This window comes from Ovis canadensis, chromosome 26 (genome assembly GCF_042477335.2).
Source record: "Ovis canadensis isolate MfBH-ARS-UI-01 breed Bighorn chromosome 26, ARS-UI_OviCan_v2, whole genome shotgun sequence".
NCBI lineage: Eukaryota > Metazoa > Chordata > Mammalia > Artiodactyla > Bovidae > Ovis > Ovis canadensis.
Genome location: NC_091270.1, coordinates 28,920,094 through 28,944,326, shown reverse-complemented (window position 1 = coordinate 28,944,326; position 24,233 = coordinate 28,920,094). Strand labels below are relative to the sequence as shown.

Genomic DNA, 24,233 nt, shown 5'->3' with positions numbered 1-24,233 from the left:
ACACGTGAGAGGAAAAGAGCCTAAATTCAGGTCCTAACTGTGAGATCAGAGTAAAGAGAAGTTTGGGGTTGGGGGGGTTCATTTTAAACATAGTTCAATTCAGCATGTTCGTTTTCAAAATTTAAAGAATCCTTAAAGACATAATCCTTTGCGATCAAGAAAATGTGACTTGCCTGATGGTACTATTTTTGGTGATTTTTAGTGTTATATAATTCATAGCATGATGGTAGGGTGATACCTCTAACCAAGTTTGAAATAGCATTCTAGGAATTTTGCCAATGGACCCACCTTTTCCTTCTTTATGGTAAGATTTATACTTAGTTCTGATTAACTTAATACACAGCAAAAAGTAAAGCATGAACTCCAATCGGTATGTCTGAGGGCTTTTCCTAGGAAAACAGTCTTGTATGCTGCACTTAATTGCTTTAACTGGTGTTTCCAGAAATGTTAGATCTTGTACTGCATTTCATAAAACTCGTCCTATTAGTGAACAATACTTGTTCAAATATTGATGCTAGATTTCCATTTTAATGGAGTTAACATAAAAGACATGACAAGGAAAATCTTTGCCATAAAGTGAACAAATCTAAACTATAAATCTTCCGGTTTGGTTTTGCCTTTTTTAAGGGAAGTGATGAGTCCAGAACAGCAGCAACAGAACTACTAAAACCTGAAGACGGGTCAAGTCAACATACTTAGGCACTTGTTAAAACAAACATGATTCCCACTGCAAAAACTGAGGTTGGCAAGTCTCTCCTTTTAATAGCTGAGAAACAGTTTTAAAGTAGCAGAATGGCAGCTTCTTTGCAAAGAGACTAATCATCACCGTTAAAAGATCCTTAAAAGCAAATACAGAACGGTCAGCCAGCTCGATCACCTTAATTTTTAATGAAGGACTATCTCCATACCTATCAACAGATGAGACGAACGCATGAAGGAAAATCTACTATCAATAAAAAAGAAGTGAATTTTTAATATTCCCCTTCCCTTGGACTGCCTATGATGAGAGGAAACAATATTTGAAAACACAGAGAAGGAAACAGGAAAAGTGGGACGTGACGATGTGTCAGAGATAAAACAAGCAGGGGTGGCCGTCACAAAAAAGCCAGTGGCTCTTTCTCCCTCCATCAAGGTCACTCTACGGATGGTGGGCTCAGTAAGATGATAATGCATTTAATCACTTTCCTTGCATCTGACTTCGAGCTCACAAATCCAAGTGGCCTTGCTTAACTACCCTGGCCTTTCAGCATTTCCCTGAACAAAGATAATTAAGGAGATGGTACTGCCCCCTACTACTACAAGAACTGAAAGACAAATAAACTTTTAAGAATACTGCCAGGTGTCGACTCCACTAATGTACAATTTTTAAGCAGGAGGTAAAATGAAATAATGGTTAAATAATTAGAAAAGGTTAACAGTGATACGTTTGTTATGTACGGGAGTTTTGCTTTATTTCAAATAAAAAGCTTAAAAAGAGTTCCAGGCTCTATCTTACAGGTTTCAAGACAGCGGATTCCCTCTCTCCCAGCTGAAAGTTTAAGATTATGGAAAAAAGGGGCTGTGCTGGAACTAACATGACAAAGTGTCATGGAAATGTCCACACATTATTTTAATTTTTTAAAATTTCAGGTCAAGATGTCTGAATAGAAAAAATGCAAGCACTGCTCTACATCAGCTTTTGTTAGTCATTTTGGAATACTCTATAATACATCATGGCTTCTAAATGTACAGAACAAGACTTTCGTGTGAAACTTTAATTTTAAGAGACGGGAATAATAACATTTAACAGGGAAACTTTTTAAAATAGCATAGCATCTGGTTTCCCAAACTCAACTATTATTTAAATGTGATGAGCCCTCAAATATTTGTGTACACTTTTCAATTATTATTCTTCCCTTGGGAAATAAATTTCCCATCAGTAATATCCATGCATAAATGGTTTCTGTGATACCAAAGATGTCGCTGTTTCCTTCCTTTTATAGTAAAAAGTAAGAGTAGATAATTCAAAACTTACATATACAGGATTGGTAACTAAGCAGCTAGGTTTCTAACTAAAATCAACATATAAACACTAATTTTCAAATGAGTGGTTTCTTCTAAATCTTATACAATTTCAAGGTTTACTAAAAATATACATTATCTAATCACTTCAATACATCAAAATGTTGATCTCTATGGGGGAAAACCAATTTTGACATGTCAAAAAACAAATACCACCTACCAAATACCTAAACTGAGATTTCATGTTGAAAGGCCTTAGACATAAATTTTATAATAAATTTTCATTTTAGACAAAACTACAACAGAAGTCATACAAATCTCATCTATTTTATATTATATATTACTACAGAAATCTGTAATGCCAGGCAAGTTGATAAAACTAAATTATCATGAGTATTTACTGTAAAACACCGGTTTTAGAAAACAGAATCAAGTGTCATTTTGGCTTTAAAAGAGTCAATATTTGAGGATATGGAATCATTTTATATATAATCACTTAATTAATGTGTCCAAATTAATGTGAGAGCAAAAAACTTGCTGATAAGCCTAATCTAAACCTTTGGGAACCCCTGGCTCATCTCTCCCATTCCTCTAACAGCCCTTATCCATCACGTCCTTTTGGGGAAGTTCCTCAACTTGTATTTATGATTGCTACTGGAACAGCTAAGAACCAGGTCACTGGAAGATCTAACTCATTAAACACTCCAATAGTTGTGGCTTAGCTCTAACTGTGTAGAAGCTGTGGGCTAACCCAGAAGGGTACAACTAACATCATGCTTAGAAAAAAAATCCTACTTTCCCTGATTTACTTACTTACGTTCTCACTTCGACATATCACTCTGTCTCCTTCATGGTACCAAATGCACAATATCTAAATATTTTATTTCTCAAGTGTTTGGTGCGAAAGCACTCATCTGCATATACGTATTTGCACAAAGAGTAAGAAACCCAGAGTAAAGCAGTAGTATACCATATTAGCGTAAAATTTAAACTTTTATAAAAAGAGGGAAAAGTTAATAAAAACTACTGGTAGACAAAAATTTTAAAGAAATATACTGCTCTACATTTAGCATTTAGGCTTAGATTGTCAAAAAGGTGGTTTGTTAAAAACCTTTATCCACAATTGTTTAACGTTTAGAAGATAAAATAAATTATAAAAGGGCTGATGCTCCAAAGCCCAATCTCTTAATTGCTGATCAGAACTGAAAATAGATCTTTTTTCCTCCACTAATTGAATGAGTCTGGTTAAACCTTGTGAAATACACTTTAGAAAATGCAAGAATACAGCTTAGAACAGGTTCTTTAATTTGGGTCATTTTCTGTTACTTGCAATAGTGACGGGTGCTTAGCAACGCTGTTCTGGTGGCCCTTTTAAGGAAATGAATACCTGGAATACAGCATTTTAATCTATTTTATGGCATTAATTATCAAGATCACTACATTTAGACAAGCCTCCTTTGCCACTTCCCTACATTATGAAAGAAAGGAATCCTGTGATAAATTGAATATGTTATTTCAGATGACAGAAGATCCTGTGCACATCCCTTAGCAAGTAAAAATACGTAAGAACATAAAAACTAACAGTAAAGAGAAGTCACAGAAAGGGTGAGTTGAAATGTTTAGACAAGGATCCTACACTGAAAATCAGTGTTCAGACATCTGCAAAGGTCCGTAGGAAGGTGAGTTTCTCTTTCTTGATCTTTGAGGAAAATTAAATTCTATTATGCCATGCACTAGGCCACTGAAATGTAATGCGACACAACGGAAATGTAGCTAAGATTTTATTTGATAAAGATTTGCTGAGTCTTTTAAATACTGATTTTATAAAAAAGGACTCTAACATGAGACATGTTCACAAAGAACATCATTTAAATCATGACCAAGTTACTCCCATTCAATTTATTTTAAAGTGCTCAAAGGATTAACAATCGAGAAGACAAGGAAATCAGATAAAATCCAGACTTACCAAGTATTTTTAAGAAATCAAACTGCCAGTTTACACTCTGTAAACACGCCCATTCACATCTTATTAATAATCACCAAAACAGGTTTAAGAATGTAGTAATTAAAAACACTTGGAATACGACTTTCTACTTTTTTTTTCAGATCTCAATTATCATTGTTAAAAGTACAACTCTTCTAACTTTTTCCTCATAATTACACAGTTCATTTCAGATTTCTTATCCTAAAGGAAGGTATCAGTCTTATACACCACCACCCTCTTCAATCTTTACAGCTAATAAAACAGCAAGTGACTCTCTCTTTGTCTACAATGGATCCTAATTTCAGTCTTCAGTGGTCAATTTTTAAAAGCTTTTAACACTTAGCCTCCAAAGCTGAGAAAGGAACCTGGTAAATAACCTGCGATCATATTTTTTAAGTTTCATTCTACCAGTTAATCAGCTTCCTTTTAAATGAAACATACTTCACACTTGATTTCCAATTTATCATCAAACTGTGTAAACCACAGCATATAATGGGATAACACCAGCATTTCTCAAGTTTTTAACCTCTTAAAACTGACAGACTCTTTCTTGGGGTTCGGAGGTTTTGAACAGTACAGTTGCCTCTTAATGCCTGGGAACCCGCAGAAAGACCAAAATGTGTGGCACAATATAGGCTGCACTGAAATAGTCTCCTACCAGGAGGGAGGCTTAGTAAGTTAGCGGTATTTCTCAATTGCCTTCTCTGGATAATTTCAATCCTTTTCTTAAGGGCTACTTTAACAATTAGCACACAGAGGTCTCTGGATGGCTTTCTGAAACACTGAAAACCAGAGAACAAAAGGTTTATTTTAAAAATGAAAACCTTGGCTTGTACAACTCCAGACGTGAATCTGCTTTCAATTACTGAAAGTATTTCCACTTCAGTGGAAGGGGATCAAATCTTCAACTACACCATCTTAAGGCACTGAATTTGATTATACTAGGCTTTCAGAAGACAGAATGAGCCTGTGACACAGGAACACATTTTCTGTACATATCATTTAGGAGATATTCCAGAGGGGGCAAGGCTGGAAATCCGACTTAGCATTCTGAAAGCTGCCACAGATCTTTGTTTTATTCTAGTAAAACACATACATAAACGGGGCAATGAATTTTACTTCAACAGAAAGTGTGCAAGCTCCCCCCGCCCCAGAAATCATTCCCAACTCGTTCTTCCACGGGAGTAACCTGCACTGAAGCACAACGGTAAAGTTGGATTCGTTTTAAAGGCTGCCCTGCAAAAATCCTCTCGTGGCAAAATTCACACGCTAAGTATTTCGCAGAAGAAAAACTGCTCTTTTCATTACTAGCCGGATAATTTTGTGCCTTTCCACCCCTCCCACGAAACCACTGGCATGATGGATTTTAGTTCAGGAAACCAAAGGACTGACTGATTTCGGCTCAATGCAGATTAAAAAACCCAACAGACATAAATTATCCAAAACCACTAGAGCTCAAGATGCGCGCCCCCACGAATTCAACACCGCACACCGCAAAAGTCACCGAAGGCCGGAAAAACGCCAGCTTCCCCTCCCGGGTGAGCGCGGGATACTACTCATAAAACAGCCACCTAATTAAAAATCCCCGGGAACAAAAGACTCCATGCTCCCCGCGGCTATACCTGCAACCGCTCCGAGTGCTCAGGAGTCCGGGAGAAAGTTCACCCTCCACCTCCTCTCGCCACCCCGCCAAAAGATGGCCCCTCAGGGGTTAAAATGCCACCTCATTTCGGATGCTAAGTGGCCTCGGCCCCGATTCCCACCCGCGCGGAGCGCCTCCTCCCCTCTCGACCCCACCGGGGAGGAGATCGCGGCCGCCGCGGTCTCCGGGCGCTAACAAGCGATCGAGCCGCGCGATCCAGCCGCGCGGGGAGCCGCGCGAGGAGCCGCCCAGGCCGCCGGGCCGCCTGGCCGCCGCTCACCCACCTTGCCGCGGCGCGCCCTCGCTGTGGCCGTGCGGAGCCGAGCCCAGCGTTGCCAAGTTGCCTCGGTCTGGAGCGTATCATGTTACAGCGCCGGGCTCGGGGCTCCGGCTGCGAGCTGCAGCCAGACATGATAGGCTGAGGCTCCTCTGTTTACACCCGGCCGCCGAGGGGGCGGCGGCGGCGCTTAACCCCTTCGCGCCGGGCCGGGCCGGGCCGCCGCCGCCGCCGCCCCGCTGGCCCCGCGCCCCGCCGCCCGCGCTCCCGGTCGCCGCCCCCTGACCCTCCCCTTCTACACACACACACACACACACACACACACACACACACACACACACACACACACACACACACGCATGCACGCATACATGCATGCATGCATGCACGCGGCCCGGGCCATCTCCACGGCCATGCCCCACGCCGTGTGAAAACTGCATCCCAAACTGGTTCCAGGCATGCTCTTAAGACCCCAATTGGAGGTATTCCACACACACACACACACACACACACACGCGCGTGCGCGCGCACACACACACACACGGACACGCAGACTCTCAAACATCAATATTCCCTCCTGGGCTTTTGCAGGTTGCAGTAGATTTTTTTCCAAATCGGTTTTTCTCCAGAAGCGCGACTTTGCCGTGCTTACAAAAGAACCTCTTCCCCCAGCACAAGAATGAGTCTCGACCCCCCTGAGCCGCCACCCGGTAAACCTCACACGGCGGCGGCGTGGACTTCATCCGGATGCGAGCGGTGGCCGCGTGCCCCCCTCGTCGCGGCCAAACTAAGTCCTGGAGCTGGCGGGACGCTCTGCTGGGGAAGGTGGGCGGCGGGGGTCCAGGTGGCGGGAGGGGTCGCCAGCGGGGCCTGGAGTCCAGCGGCGGCGGCGGGCGCGGCTTGTGTGTGCATGTGTGTGTGTGTGTGTGTGTGTGTGTGTGTGTGTGTGTGTGTGTGTGTGTGTGTGTCGCTTGGGAACTGCAGAGGGGACCGACTCGGCCCGGATCGCCCCTCGGCCTGGGCTGCTGGCACTCGGCCACTCAGGTCGGCCCTGGGGCCCCAGGGCGGGCTGCAGGGCTGCTGCGCGAGCCTATGGTGCTCTCCAGGGCCTCGGACTCCATCCACGCCAACCAGGGGGCCCCGGGGAGGGGAGGAGGTCCCCGGGGTTGGAAGCATGTGTGTGTTCAAGTGGTCTGAGCTAACTCTGAATGATGCACCAGGGCTGGACACCCCGTATCTAGAATACCTAATGGGGCTTCCTTTACTTTTAAGTGCAAGACACTTGATACTGCAAGATCTTACATTTTAATTTTTTTTAATTGCCTTTTTCTCCCTCTAGACCCACTTTTATCATGATTTTTGCATTGCCTCTGGGACACCGTCCCTCTTCCCTTTAATTTCTCTTTCTTCTAGAACATTCCATCCCCTTCAGCCTCTTCCTCCATTTAATCAAGAAGGGGATGACTTCTTGGTTAAATGAGAGAGATTCACCTGTGTTTTCTTCCAGTCCCTCCAAACCCCTCAAGTATTATTATGACTAAAGAAACAACACAAGCAGCATTTACAATACCAGGATCAATCAACATAACCCTTACCTCATTAGCCGTCATTCCACATTTTAACTCTCATCTAAAAATAGTGCACCAAAAAAGGACTACTTAACAAAGCATCTGTGTTTTTCCTTCATTTGTGAATAAGACCCAAGAAAGATTATATTCTTTCCTCATCTCCATGATCCAACAACTGAAATTTCTTTTCCCTCTTTAGGTTTTCTTTACCTTAACTCTGGCTGCTTTTTAAAGGTAAAGCTACAGCCATGTGACTACAGCTCACCTACCTCTTACTGGATACCTTTCCTGTCCAGGTTTCATTACCATCTAATGTCCATTGTCATTCATGGAAATGTCTGATGTTTCTCAGTGTCGAAGCAAGCTCTCTGCACCTCAGTGATCTTCTCTTTCAGTAACAATGACTCTTCTCCAATCGCAACTCACAAACACATTATATTATATGATTATCGCAAGTATCCTGCTTATTCTTTCCTGAGTGATCAATGTCTCCATTCTTTAACAAGGACATCATTAAGATATCAGAGAAAGTATTTTAACATTCCTTTGGCACAGTCTAAATTTCAAACTTATTTCAAGGTTTTGAAATTCTCCTTAGTAAAGAACAATAGGTATTTTGTGGGGTACTGAAAGACTTCTAAGTTCTTAAGCAAATATCTTCCTAAGTCATAATATTTTGGAAAGGATCCTTACACGAATGACTGTAATGTGTGTGACTCTTGGGGGGGTGGGGATTGCCTGACGTAATTGCAAATAAATACTATAGAACAGTTATAGGTCCTGTAATATAAAGAAAACGCAATCAACTGGAATCTAAGAAGAATTAAATAGGTACAACATTGCACCTTTAGAATTTCCTCAGACCCACGGGCTTGTGAATGCTTCAGATATATACCCCCCCTGTTTTTGATGCCACCAATGATCAGATCTGGATTTGAACTAGAACATTAGGAGACAGGAAGATAAACACTCTAACTGAGGAATGAAAGGTTTTTAAATCTTAAATCACCGCTTGGGTCAAGATAAATCTCAAGAAAACTGATATTTGGCATGCTCATTTCCCCAGATAAATGCTATGTAAATTGGTCACTGATGAATAGCATTTATTAAAATTCCAATTTAACATACTAATTAAGCCATGCCAATCTACAAATATCAGATACAGGTTAGGTAAATTTTTATATGGGACTGCATTGGAATCTTCTACTTGTATATCTAATTCTACCTTTTCTGAATACAAAACTAATTATTTTCAAACTGGACCAAGACATTATCCCTTGAGAATGATCAAGGGCTGACTTTGAACACAGCTGAGCAGCAGCAGCAGCAGCAGCCCATGGGGAAAGAAAGGGAGAGATGGGATTTTAAACAGTTTCTATTGCTAAAAAGTGAAGGACTGTTTCCATATATATCTTCCCAAGAAAAGATACAAGGTTTTCTGGCCACACCCATCCCTGCATTAAATCACTGCCATCTTTTCAATATTGGGGTCCACTGAAGAATCCCATACCCAGACACATAATAAGGCACACATTAAATGTGAATTTTTATTTCCTATTGTTTGCCATATTGCTGCTGTCAGGAATAATTAGCCTTACGGATATTGCCTTCTATAACTTAAGCATTTCTTGTCTGAGATCTGCAGAATTCCCCGCAGTTCCATGAGCAGACACTATCAAATATGTTGAATTATGTGGCTATTTTATGTTGTAAATAACCACATGGAATCATACTTGTGCTGTTAAATGAATTTTACTTATAACTGAATTTAGTTCTTTAGGCATAAAAGCCTAATGACTGCACACCACGAAAAAGATTTTTAAAAATGCATGAACCAAATCAAATCAAAGCAAATTGTGTTTTAGAAAAAAAAGTCCACGCGTGAGCTGTTACTTCAAATTGGCACCAACTTAGCTTTAATATTAAGAGTTCTTCTGACCTTTTACTACATAGGCCCAAAGCCATGAAGAAAAAGTAGAGTTTAACCAAAACTGGGATGATTATCTTCTTGCTAATGGTTAAGCACCAAATCCGTATTTTCAGAGATGCTCATAAAAAATCATAATCAAACACTTTTAGCTGTGTTATATATGTGAATGTGATAAAAACTAACATTGAGCACTTTGTATGACTGTCACTATACTGAACATTTGACATATACAATTTTTATTAATTTTCTAAAGCCCTAGTGAGAAAGTAATATTATTATCCTATTTTATAAATGAAGAAACCAGAGCTCAAAGAGCCCACATGGAGTGTCAGAGACTAAACCCAGTCCCAGGTCCTCAACTTAACTCATTTCACTAAAAAACTTAGTATCGACTCATTAGTAAAAACTGGCATTAGGAGTGTAGTTCACTTTCAAAATAAGATTCGTCAGGATAATCCACACCAAGGATTTGAAAACATGATAGTCAATTTTAAAAACTGATCATTTGTGGATTTGGGAGGGGGAAAAAAGAAGAGGCACCACATCTGATTTCTCCTATGTTTTGAAGCTGCTTTTGGAGTTCAGGGAACGAGTAACATGGGCTTCCCTGGTGGCTCAGCGGTGAAGAATGCAGGAGATGCAGGTTCAGTCCCTGGGGTGGGCAGATACCCTGGAGAAGGAGCTGGCAACCCACTTCAGTATTCTTGGAAAATTCCATGACAGAGGAGACTGGCGGGCTATAGTCCATGGAGTCTCAAAGAGTTGGACAGGACTGAGCAACTAAATGACATCAATAGGTAAATGTGTATCTGTCAATTTTAAATTTAGTTTCTCTAAACAGGCTTTGTTAAAAATTATACAATTTATTATGAAACTAAACTCAGCATTGTATTCTGTTAGTAATACATATATGAAATGTGATATTTCATTTTTTGTTTCTGCTGTAAATAAATATTTTCAACAATTGTTCTGAAAAACTTGTCAGGTTACTTCCACTTTTACTGATATTTCTGTTAACACAGACTTCCCAGGTGGCGCAGTGGTAAAAAATCCGCCTGCAATGCAGGAGATTTTGGAGGCGTGGGTTCGATTCCTGGGTTGCAAAGATCCCCTGGAGGAGTAAATGGCAACCCACTCCAGTATTTTTGCCTGGAAAATCCCATGGACAGAGGAGCCTGGCAGGCTACAGTCCATGGGTTCTCAAAGCCTCAGACACAACTTAGTGACTGAGCATGCATGCATATACTTATATATAATTGTTCTTTTTAAAATAACCAATATATCAAAGAAACTGTTTATGTCACTGAAATTACAGTACACTGATATCAATTGGTACATAATAACTGTATAATTACTTTAGTTACATGCTCTAAGTAAAATTTTAGACTTTATCTTCTGTTTTGTAAAGTGTTATTTTGTCAGGAGCACCAAAATCCTGAACAGCTATGTGAACTCTGTTATAAGCTGACATAAACTTTATTTTAAAATCATATTTCTGGGTCCTTTTTCCAGTAAAGTTCACTTATCATTTACACTGGAACAGAAATAAAGGTTTGAAAAAAAAAAGACATAATAAAGGCCAATTCATAATTTTTCACAGATGTCTACAGTAAATCTAAAAGGCTAATATAATATGTAGGTGATCCTTTGATCCAAACTACAGAAAAATCCACCCACAATATAGCTATTTATTTCACAACTGTTTGAAATGAACCACATCCAAATTCATTTCTAAAAGATAAGTTTTCTTCTTTATTTTTAGAAGCCTTATGTTATTTCACCAAAAACACAAGTGGCTTCTGAAATCTGACCCATAATGAAGACTTATGACACTTCATCTCCAATCAGTCACATGTATGGTGTGTCCAAAGCACTGGGTCTGATTTCTGTCTTAAGGCGGATGACCTTGGGTGGAGGATGACCTTGGGCAGGAGCATGCTGGGTCCTTCACAGCCCAGGCAGGCAGAGAGGAGGGGAATAGGATGTGGGTGTGTGGAATGAGGTCTGGACGCCTTGCAGGGGGGCAATCAAGCAATACACTGTATCCAGAAGGCTTAGCGGGTTTCAGTCCTGTGCCAGCAGATACCCAAGTGGGAGGGATGTGGGTAAGGAAGAGAGATCATTCCTCTCTACGGGTGAGAGCAGGACTGGCCCAGGAGCACAGAACTTTGAGAGAAATCCAGACAGCCAGCAAGAGGTCGGATGACGATGGGCCACACTCTGTCTGTGGAGTGAGTTTCTCTATGAATAAATCCACATCTTACTTATCACTTTGTCTCTCACTGAATTCTTTCTGCAATGAGACATCAAGAACCTGAGCTTCATTAGGTCCTAAAACCAGGAGCGATTCACTCATGCAGGGCAGCACATGGGGATCTGTGTCTCAGAGATGCTGCCATGTCCAGCGGAGAGAGACTCAGAACACTGGAGATTCAAGAACAATACTGAAACCCCAACAAATGGAAGAAGCTAGCATTCTTCATTCCAGAGAAGATCACAATTTGATAATCTCAAGAAGCTCATCAAGAGACCACTTGAAGCCAGATTAAAAAGTGCAGGCCCTGCACATACCCTGATCCTTGCTCTAAACTCCTCACCAAATCCCACTGGGGTGGGACACAATTTTGAGGTTCTTAGCCCTACTGTGGTCCCTTTTGCATGACAAAACAGTAAAACTATTCTTTTCTATCACCCCTCCCCCCTCCACCCCCAAAAAGAGGTCAGATAGGGGTAGGGATGGCAGGAACTGGGTACAGAGCAAGATCTGAGGGCCCAATCAAGCCACCACATGTCCTAAGGCGGTGTGACAGTGGGTACGTAGCAGTGTGTAGAACCCTAGTTCTATGTGAGTCAACCTCCACATGGGGGTGTGCAGGAGTGGCCAAGAAAGAGGGAGTGTCACTCATCCTTGGCAGGTTGGACACAAGGTCCAAAACCAGCAAGACAAATTCCCAGGCTCACCCGGGGATGGCAGTGTTTGTCTATGCTGGCAACTTATTGGGGTTCAACTTATTTGTAGGTTTTGACAATAAAAACACATTGGGGGAGGTGCTTTGAAAGTACATGGATATGTGATAAATAAAAATGACTGAATTGTTTTAAATCCTTCAGTCTGAACTATTTGTTTCCAGCCATCATTCTACTCACTCAACTCCCAAGCATATTTTTGTGTTAGTTCTCAAAAACTGACAACTCAGATGTCAAAAAGCTAGGCCAAAGATCTTTGAAATTAAATATACATAAACAATTTGTTTTCTTTGTTCAGATGCTAAAATTTGGTCGTTCATTGATGGCTAGTGATGAAGTGATGTGGTCAGGTGGGTAGTTGTCCGTAAAGGCACTAGCTACCTGCAGGTCAAATCCCTCTTGCAGTGGAGAGAAGACAGAAATCACACCAACTCCTAGTGCTCACTCAGTCCCTTTGCGACCCCATGGACTGTAGCCCGCCAGGCTCCTCTGTTTATGGGATTTCCCAGGCAAGAACACGGGAGTGGGTTGCCATTTCCTCCTCCAGGGGATCTTCCCAATCCAGGGATCAAACCCACATCTTTTGCATCTCCTGCACTGGCAGGTGGGTTCTTTCCCACTGCGCCATCTGGGAAGCCCTAGAGTCACTCTTCAACATTTATAATATCAAAAAATTTGCAAAGAACCCATCGGTATTAATATCATTTTTTGCAAATAGTTATTAAGGTCTTTATTGACAAACAAATCTGGATAATCATTAATTTTAAAAAGTTTTAATTAAATTTTTTTTTTCTAAATTTTTTGCTCAGGAAAGTAGATGTTTTTTCTCCCTGCTAGTTACAAGGATAATTAAATTTCACCCTCAGCAGAGGGGCGGGACAGTTCTGTCTTTGGCTGTGAAGGTGGCAGGGATTCTGATTTACTATTGACAGTGGTTCTTTCACTTTGATACATGTGAATTCAACTTCATTTAATTGAATGCCTATTATGTGCCTGAAACACCTTAAATACTTTGGCTTGAAATGCCATTTTTAAACCTCACAGGGCAAGACTAGTTTAAAATTAATGTAGAAAACTGTATTTCCATTGTTTAAAATACTCTGTAGGGGAAAATACACTGTCGGCAAATTTCTACCTGGTATCTGTCTTGGTTCATAAAAACAAACAAACAAACAAGTGTGCTTAGGGTCCTGCAAGGGGCAATGTAGGAGTTTACAGGGAATCATACCAAGGCATACCTAAAGTACTACATGAGAAGAAATGAATTCTCTAGAAATGGGGAGGTGAGGAGAATAAAGAGAAAAGCAGGTAGAGACAGAGGCTGATAGGTAAGGAAAACTCTAGTGACTGTATATTTAGTCCTGTGGGCTTGCAGTTTCTGGGTGACAGCAAGCTTCAGGGGCTATCTCTCTTAGAATTAGCACAAAGGGAATTACGTCTTTCAAAAGGCAGAGAGGAACTGAAAGCCAAAATAAGGGCATCTATGTATTTGATGCAAACCAAGGTGGCTCTAACCCGGCAAGGCCATCCCACCGTAGTCTGAAGATCCTGACCCATTAAGGCAAGTGTCCAGGTGAAGAGTTTCACCCAAGACTGCACAGGTGTTCCAGTCTACCCTCCTTGATGGCAATTTGACTCCAAAATAGAAACCACTGTGAAAATATGTAGAACTCTATGTTATTTTTGGCCAAAGTCCTTTGCAAGATCTTCCAAAAAAGATTTGCACAATGTGATTTCCTTCACATGAATTTTAAAGATTAAGGCAGAACAAGTTAGAGTATTTTTGAATTAATTTCATAATATTACTCATTAGATCAATATATCACAGTGTCACTTTAACTACAGAGTCCAATATAGCTTTCAACCAGATGATATAGGTGTCTAGAATTAGTAGAAAGGCTCTAATATTTAGCTGCAAGTCTAGGTTGAATGACTGTACCCTTCTTGCTTGTGTTCTAGAATCGATGTTGGGTAAATTTCCCTTCAAGAAATTTCTGGTAGGGTTTCAGAAGGATAGTTATAATGAGGACTTTTCTAACTGGAAACAAAGTAGTTAGATCAGTTGTGATTAACAACAATTTATGATTAGTGAGTAAGGTCCTAAATTATAGCAACGTATTCACTCCATAAAACGCTTATTCCATTGCTTGCTGATTTTTTCTAGCAATTTTAATTTTAAAAAAATGTAGTGTCATAATCAGCAATAGGAAAATCCATGGTTATGATTCAGATAAGCCGGCATCTTTTTACCCACGCCTTAGGTGATGTGAAGAGACACCACTGAAATAGATGATAAAATGGGCTCAATGCAAAAGAAAAGAACCTATAAAGAACAAAGCAGCTTTGATAGTTTGCAGACTGAAACCAGTGAAAACACATCACAGTCCACCCTTCAGGGATTTCTCCACTTGTCTACAATTTCTCTGAGAATTGGGAAATTCAGGTTCTGGACATAGTTCTTCTGATGGGCTGTGTAATCTTGCTAAATCTTAGTTTATCTGGGCTTCAATTTTTCCCTCTAAAAAGGGGAATATCGCTTGGGCCTTCTGAATCCCTTAAATGGCCATGCAAGAGTTTCTTCCTACTCCTTTAATGTTCTAGGATAACAGTTTTCAGTTCCTAGATATTTCTATTCATTTCTCATTTTCTTCATGTTTTTCTTTTATCCATCTTGATTTTCCACTGGTCTCATTGTTTGTCTGTCCATCCCCTCACAGTATAAAGATCAAATTTTATTTTGAAGAATGAGTAAAGAGTAAAGAAACAGTAAAAGGGGTCAGTCATTTCCATATGTTGACATTTTAAGGCAGATGTGATTTAGAAAACAGCTGTTCTCAGCTTTATTTCACTCCATATTTTAACCTTCTGTGTGTTGTGATACCAGCCTCAATGTATTGTCTGTAAGAGGTGAGAGGTTATCCATTTCATAAGAATAGCCCTGATGATTAATGAAGCCAAGAGAAGCAGTAAGGTATGCATGAGCCCTATTATTATGTGTTGTTATCATATTGTTATCATATGGTTTGTTACTATATTGTCTGTGGCAATCACACCTATTTATTCTTCTCAGCTAAGATTTACATCTCTTGCAAGGTCTCTTGTCTTTCATTGCCTGTGTATCCTATCCACAACTTCAAGTAAGGTGGGCTACAAAGAGGAGGCTCTGGGTATAAGTATAGTTTAGAGCAGGGATCCCTACCTCCAGGATCTAATGCTTGATGATCTGAGGTGGAGTTGATATAATAAAAATAATACTAGAAATAAAGTACACAATTAAAGACCCTGATGCTGGGAAAGATTGAGGGCAGGAGGGAGGGAAAGGGGGCAAGTGAGGATGACATGGTTGGATGGCATCACCTACAATGGACATGAGTTTGAGCAAACTCTGGGAGATAGTGAAGGACAGGGAAGCCTGGTGTGCTGCAATCCAGGGGGGGTCACAAAGAGACAGATACCACTAAACAACTGAACAGCAACAATAAAAGTAACGTGTCTGAATCATCCCGAAACCATGCTCCACCCCAGTCAGTGAAAAAATCATCCTCCATGAAAACGGTCCCTGGTGCCAAAAAGGTTGGGGACCACTGATTGAGAGGATACCACTGGTTTCCTGCCTTCAAGAGATCACAGAGCATCACCAAACATTAGGACCCAAAAGAAACTTACAGCTCCTTGTGGAACCCTCTTGCCTTCTTTCAGTGAAGCCAATGCGTACGATCCCAAAGACAAACATCTCCTCTATTTACTAGTGATTCTAAATATCCCTAACATGACCGCCTCCTCATATTTCCTTAAGCAAAAAAGTAGAGAGAGGCTTTATAATTTGCCTAAAGGCATCTATCAAAGCTAAAGAACCGCTGTCAATAGAAAATTAGAATGCCCTCAACCTTCACAGTCAAACACTACTGCCCCGCCCCCTCTGATGAATGTGAAATTTAATTAATTATCATTGTAACTAGCAGGAAAAAAACAATCTACTTTTCCTGAGCCTAGAATTAAAATGCTTATAATTTTCTATTTCCTTTTTTTTTCTATTTCAAAAGGACTGAGAAGCTTTGCCAAAGAGTTAAATATATATCCATATCCAATTTTCCTCCAATTATGAAGAAATAAACCAACTTCAGGGCTTTCTAATACCTGTTCAACTGTGACTTTGGTGCCTTTTGGCTTTCGTGAGCGAGTATGTAAAGATGACCTTTCTCTGCAGAGACAGTATCTATTCATGCCTAAAAAGGGAAGATTTGAAAATTCGTAAATACTCTCTTTTGCCTTTTTCCCTATCCTATTTCAAATCAATTTCCTATTTTCTCACATTCCTCCCAGCTGGCAGCTGCCCCTTCTGGGCCTTTATCTGGCGAGAGGAAGACAGGCAGGCAAGTAGTTGCCTGTTCACTTGATGTAGGTCCTGTTCCCCGGGCTGGAGACAGAATGTCTGATCTCCATATTGTTAGCAGCTTCCAATTGCCCCATCTTCAAAAGCATCTTAACACTTGGGTCCACCGGCTGGGGTCCCCTGTCTTTCTTTTCAGTGGGAATTAAAACCTTTCTGTTCTTTGAAAGAAGACTTCTAGGAAAAAAAAAAAGAGAAACAGTCATAATAACCAACCCATAAGTCAGGTCACTAAAGGAAAAAAAAGAATAATTCACCTGCAGTGTAAACACAGAGGATGGGAGAAGTCACGTAATAAACACTGTATTTGTCGACTGTCTGAAGCAATACAGTTGAAGAGAAATAGCTTTCAGTCTTGCAGGGACTCTCCTGAACAAGACCAGAACTTCCATAAAACCAGGGAACTGATGAGGACCACCGATAAAAACCATGAAAAGACCTCCCCTCGCCCCCCAGCACAGACAGCTACTTGAGTGAAAATGGCATTTAGTCTTCTGTTTGACTTTGCATCAGATGCTTCTTGGTATATATCCAGAATCATATTTTTATAGACTTCAGAGATGCCGATGAAAGAACAACTTGCGTCCCAGTGCTTCCCGTAGAAATGCTCCACATCTTTTCTCTATCCATTGTTGCCCTGATTCCTGCTGAACTGATGTGCTCAGACCTTTTGTCCAGCTCCTGTGGCTGAGCAGGAGCTTGCTCGCTCTCTCTCTCACCACCCCCTTCTTCCCCTGCCACACAGTGGTCCAGCCCAGCTAGGACGAAGGACTGTCACTCTTGGTAAGGATTACTGAGTTCTCTCATTTGACTTTCTTTCCAAATGGATTTCTAAGTCCTTTTTATTTTTTCTTGTAGTGCACAGGAAAAGAAAAATATCATCTGGTCTAGTCTCTGGAACAGTTTATAAGCTCCAGGAAAACAGGGAGAAAAGGCAAGTTTACAAATAAAATATACTGATACACTATTCTTCTATTTTTAATTCTAAGAAGAATGATCATTAAGTTCTAAATAACATACAAGATACACATTTCTGGAAACCAGATCCCTCTTCTGATTTCTATTTTTTTTTTAAACTCCAAGTTGTTACCATTCGAATAGTCATCTCCTGTCCCTGGGTCAGAAGTAGTGGGAAGACTTCTGTTTTCAGAAGTACCTCCTGCATCCATGCTTTTTCTTTAAATTTCCTTATATATCCTACCCAATTTCTCAATCTCATCACATCTACCCTAGATGCATCGATAGCCTGTGCCACGGTCCTTGCATCCCTACTCCAATCCACATTCGGGTCAGACTTTCCAATGACTCATTTGCGAATGCTCCTCCCACTCTCAAAGCCTCACTGGTTCCCCACTGACTGCACAGTAAACCCCACCACCAACCATTATCCAGGAGAACCGTCTTAGTCTTATCTTGCACTTGACAGGATATTTCTCACTGTCACTTTGGCATATCACTCCTCTGCCGAGAGGTCCTTCTTCGGTGCCCTCCCCCTTACTCCATTCTTCCTTTCTCTCTCTCTCCGTACCCCCAACCCCCCGCCTTTTATTTCTCTCTGATTTCCATAACCACTGCCACCTCACAAGGCCTAATTGACCAGTTATGAAAGTGCCAGTCGCTCAGTCATGTCTGACTCTTGGCGACCCCATGGACTGTAGCCCACCAGGCTCCTCCATTTTTGGGATTTTCCAAGCAAGAATATTGGATGCTGTTCCTTTAATTCCAATTGCCTACCAGGCTCATAGCCAATCACTTAATGGCTTCAATAGGATGTCTACAGGCATCTAAAATGCAACATGTTCAAAGCTAATATAATCATCTTCAGGGAATTTCCGGTGGTCCAGTGGTTAGGACTCCACACTTTTACTGCTGAGGGCCCAGGTTCAAGTCCTGGTCAGGGAACTAAGATCCTGCAAGCTGCCCAATGCAGCCAAAAAGATAAAATAATTTAAAAATAAAGACCTCATCACAGTTGAACCAAAACCCTGACTTTGAGTAGTTCTCCTTTAAAAAAATGAAATGAAATGAGATAATCATCTGCCACAAGCTTCCATCTCTTCCTGGGTTCCTGGAGTCAGTAAACAAAAAAATCTGTGTCCGCCCAAACACTCAAGAAACTTGGAAGCTATTCATCAGCACTGCCTTCCCCATTCCCTACACTGCATCAACCCATAGGCCCTCCACCGTTTTCATCTCTGCCATGTCTGCCTCTGTTGATGCAGCCATCATTTTTCACTTGGATGTAACATCATACCTGCCTCTATTCTTACCTTCCTCTAACACTCTTCATACTCCATTCAGAAAAATCTTTCAAAAAGACGCAAATCATCATACCAATTTCCTGACAGAAAAATTCTGAATGACTCCCCACTGCCATTGTGATAACATCCCAGTTCCTAAGTAGAGCTGGTGAGATACTCTGTGACCTCACATCTCCTTGTACTTTCAACCACAGTGACAGTTTCTGGCACCATGCATAGGATACGCCTAATCTCTGGACTAGCATCCATCTTCTCTTAGCTAAGTCCTATTTTTCTTTCAGTCTTATCTTGGATGTCTCCTCTTCCTAACTTGAAAGCTTTTCTGTCCCCTGGTGGCTAGATGTCAGTAATCAATCAATTAAATGCTTGATTATTGCATAGTCATCAAATTAAGAAAACATAAAAATAACAACACTTATTACATTCTACATATTGCCTTAAAACTAGAGAATTGGAGAAGAATATAGAGACAGAGGCAGCATCGTTATTTCTGACAGGCACTGGTTGCACGTTAATTTGCAAAAATTCTTGTGAGTCTGGAAGATGCAAAGATGATCCTCCCATTTGCGGAATATGAACAGTCACAAAGTCCTCAAGTACATTCATACCTGAGTTCAAATTCCGTCTCTTGGGACTTTCCTGGGGGGCCAGTGGTTGAGATTCTGAGCTCCCAGTGAAGAGGGCAGAGGTTTGATCCCTGGTTGGGGAGCTAAGATCTTGCAAGCCACACATTGAGGAAAAAAAATATCCTGCCTCTTCCACTTACTAGGTGTGTGATCTTGAGTTAATCGCTTGCCATTTTTGAGCCTCATGTATGTATGTAAATTAAGAATAATATAATACCTATGTCACTGGATTTTTGTTAAAAGTAAATGGGATAATCTATGAAACATTTTATCATAGGACTTTAAATATACTAGAAATTCAAAAGCAGGGTTCATATTTCATTCAACATTCAATCCCTGACAGTATTACCTATGCGTAGACACTGAATAAAGTTGGTCTACCTGAATTGAATTTGAACTATGGATTAATTACCAACTGTAGCTATTAGATAATTAATAGATACTACAGTAATAAAGGTTTATAAATTTGCCAAATGTCAAGGCCAATCATTTGAATTTGATCTGTATTGGTAAGGCAAAACAGTTCTACTCCTTGGCACTAACAGAAATGTTAATTCAATTAATCACTGTAGGCAATAAATTATTTAAAAAACTAATACTGGATCTAAAGAATTTATACTGTAGGTGTGATATAAGTTAAAACAAGTATTTAAGCATTTCTATTTTTATCATACTCATTTATATCACATGAAGAAATTGCTTATGCAATTTATATATGTGCATGGAAATAAAATTCATAATATAGCACTCAGTCACTGATTTAAAAGCTAAAATTAAACAATTTTCATGGACACAAATAAAAATTAGAGTAGGTTACTAATGTCCAACAATCCCAAGCAATGCTTAACAGTCCTATGATATTATGGAATTGGAGTAGAATTTAGAAACAGAGGCAGTGTCATTGTTTCTGAGATGCACTTGGTTGTATGTTAACTGGCAAAACCTCTTTGAGTTTGGAAGATGCAAAGATTGGCCTCCTGTTTCTGGAATATCAACAGTCACAAAATCCCCAAATATATTTCACCAAAAAAAATTTAAAAATGGAGTTGGTTAGAGTCTTTGGAAGAAGTTGTCTCAGGATCTATTGGGTCAAAAGATAGAATATATTTCCTAGCACTGGGAAATATTAGACTTTACTCCCTGTGTGCCAGACCTATTTGCACCCAGACTAAACAGTATTTATCCACTATGCTTACTGGAACAGGGAAGCACTTATATCAGTCCAATGCCCTTCATAAGAATTAGTTTCCATCAGAGACAGGAAAACTAATGGTACAAATCATTCCCCTTATTATTTTCTTTAGTATTATGTACTTCCTCTTGGAGAAATTAAAATATTCTGCTTGGAAAATTTAGCAGAGTAAAATATTTTTTAAAGGCATCATATATTTTTTAAAAATCTTTGTTATTTTAATGTACGCATTTATGATAAAATATATGGGCTGCACAAATCACACAAAGCTTTCCAAAGATCCCTGTTTTTGGCTTCATGGCATCATTCCTGGAACTCTGTCTGCAAGTGATTGATGGAATTAAAAGCTGACCCAAAGAAAACCAACTATTGGCAGGGCCAGCGTCCAGTAAATGTCTGTCAGGGTTGCTCTGGCCAACATGGGCTGCACTCTGTCCTAGATGGAGACTAGAATCCATTGATCAGATGCTGTTTTGGAGAAGCTAGGTCTGCAGATAAAATGGGGGAACATCAACCAGCAGTGGTGTGAGAAGCAGAAGCAGAGAACACGTAGATATAACCAGATAACCTGACCTAACCAGATAACCATATGAGGTAGCGATGGGTATTTCTCAATGCTCCCTCCACTGCCCTAAAACCTGGCTCAACCCTTGCTCATGTGTCATGATTGACATTTGTTTCTTCAGGCCTATGGACACGGGTTTCTGTGTTTTTCTTTCTTTGACAAGTTTCTTGATCATACTTCTTTACCGCCTAGGTAACCTGAGTACCTCTAAATCTTTATATTCCAAAAGCACCCACTGCAGTATCCACCAGCATTCTGACTCCAGGCTGGTTTTCTCCATAACTTTGGTTAGTTAATATTTACTCACAAAAACTGAGCTTGTAAGAAACGTCTCTTTAAAAATGTGTTGTATTTAGAGCAAATACATTAGCATGCTTTTTTTTTTATTGCCAAAATGTTTTGAATAATCATCTGTCAATCACATTTCCCTTTTGTGGGAAGAGAAAGGTCAGCAAGTTGGCAAAAAAAAAAAAAAGTGACAGCTCTGGATAGGGTTTTGGTAGGTGGGGATAAAAAGTCACTTCTCATGTACACAGCTGCGTGTAATGAATGCAACATGTTTGAGGCCTATTCTTGGATCAGTTCCCCTACATTTTAAACTCAACTTTTCTTGGCCAGATTTCTGGGGCCATACTGCGTATGTGTCTGAATTCCTTCAGCCAGAATCTCTTAATATGAAAATTCAGCAGTATTGCAGTCTGTGTAGATGTCATGACTCAAAATCCAGTCTGTTTTATGTACCCTGTGACTCTGGACTGACCTCTTTATTACTATGGGCTTATTTTTAGCACAAAGTGATATTTATCTATGTCATTTTCTAAGGCCATATATAAAGATGGGTATATATATTATCCTGTAGACTTATAGTTTACAAGGAATATGTATGGAAGGAAAGCATGTTTTAAGTGAATTAACAGAAAACACATATAACCCAAACCACAGCCTGGCTTTTACCTTAATGAGTAACATTTCCATTGCTGAAAAGGGAGCCAAGCAAGTTCCATCCTGGGGAACCCAGCTTCCTTTCTCTCTCGAAGGAGAAGTTCCTCTCAAAATATGGCCACCCCTCCCTCAAAGCAAATAGAAACTCCCTTTTGCATGTTTAAGGTTTCACTTCTATATTCTGGAATTAAGGCTATATTTAAAAAAATAGTTTTTCAGAAATGTGATCTCCATCACAAATACATCTGAATGTGCAAACGTCAAAACAAAACAAAAGTTATAACACAGATTCTGTTCAACGGGTATAAGTAAAAAGTGGAATATTTTCCAAGTGAAAAAAACCCACGATGGTGTTTTTAAAAATTTATGAATCTGAAAAGTCTTACTGACTGGGTCCCTAGAAGTCATTCAGCACATAAAGAATTTAAATATCAAATCTGAACAGTAACACAAAAAGATTTTGAAAATAAGCTAGAAATCATGAACAGATGCCTCAGCATGAAAGAAATTAGAAATACAAATATGCAAAACTGAAAGGCAAATATTTTGGAAACATGTTTGGAAATTCAATATTTTTCAACAGATAACGAACATGGGGGTATTTTATTTTCTATTTGTAAGATTGTGAATTATTCTATAAATTTAACAATCAATCTTAATATTTTAAATTTTATTTGTCAAAGTATTAAGCCTAGGTTCAAAATCACATAAAGTTTTAAAATACTTGTCAGATCAAGTAATGAGATTAATAACAGGTTTTTGTTTCATATTAAAGAACGTGACCTAGGCCCAAAAGATATTAAGATATTGAAATAAGGTCTAAATATTCTGAAATACAATTAGTTTACCACAAAGTACGTTAATGACTAAATTAATCCCTATTTTATTTTAACTTCTGGTAAAAGTAGGGTTCCAGTTATACAAAAGAAATTGACAACCCAATGAAAATGACGAAAAAAGCATCCACTCATGTTTTTCTTCGTGTTTCTGGAAAGAGATTTACCTAAGAGTCGATGGTGGTGTGACGGTCCTTCGTCATTACCTTGGTGGTTGTATTAACTATCTTCAGGTCACTTCTTTGATTTAAAGATTTTTCTAGGGCAGTGTATCTGCTTTCATTAGTTTTTTTTAAGTCAAAGATTAAAAACTAGATAAAATACTACATTCTCCGTGGTTCTCCAATATTGGAATGTGGAAGGAGCTAAGCTACCCATGCAAGCAATTACTTTCTCCAGTAAATCCATTATTTGTCAGAATACTGCAAAATATCCATGAGAACTGAACTGATGGTCCATGTGTAAATACTGGCACTGCTTAAAGTAAAAGAGACATTTACTCCCAAACCAAATTACATTTGGAACATTTTGGAAAGAAATGCATAATAAACCATTGCAGAAATCCTAACATGTTCAATTTCCACTTTGAGTGTTTTTGATTCAACTCTTTTGTGGCTAACTCAGTTGAGTTCATTCAGCAAAAGAAAGCAATATATTTTGATAGAAAGAATGGAAGCAAGAGGTTTCAGAGATTAACCAGGGATCAATCTGGTCTTGACTAACCATCCTTGTGGGCACTTTGAAACATCTGTGTTTCATCAGACACTCCTGAAAATGCAGGGCATTCCACCATGGAAAAGTTTCCTCCAAACTCTCTCCCTTTCTAATGGAATGTTTTGCCAAGATTTGTTTTATATGTTTGACAGAAAATAAATTACTAAGATATAGGAGATTGTCTGAAGATTTGTGATCCTTACAGAGTAGGTTAATATGAGTTAGACAAGATCAGTCTTTAGGACATGTAAGAAATACAAATGTTTTCAGTAGTTGTCTTAGGCAAGAGGAATAATATGGATTGCTTGATCTTTTTTTTTTTTAAAGAAATTTAAAAC

General features: G+C 39.7%; 1 protein-coding gene across 5 annotated transcripts in view; it reads right to left on the bottom strand.

Annotated features, from left to right (window-relative positions):
* Positions 1-24,233, bottom strand: part of TENM3 (teneurin transmembrane protein 3) — a 629,396-nt gene that overhangs the window by 327,818 nt on the left and 277,345 nt on the right. Inside the window, exon 1 of one of the 5 annotated variants that reach the window (XM_069573186.1) lies at positions 5,912-5,961. The exons of the other annotated variants lie outside the window; for them this stretch is intronic. The gene's annotated coding sequence lies outside the window, so the exon portion shown is untranslated. Of the gene's footprint in view, positions 1-5,911; positions 5,962-24,233 lie in introns of those variants that run through there. 5 annotated transcript variants of the gene reach the window in all.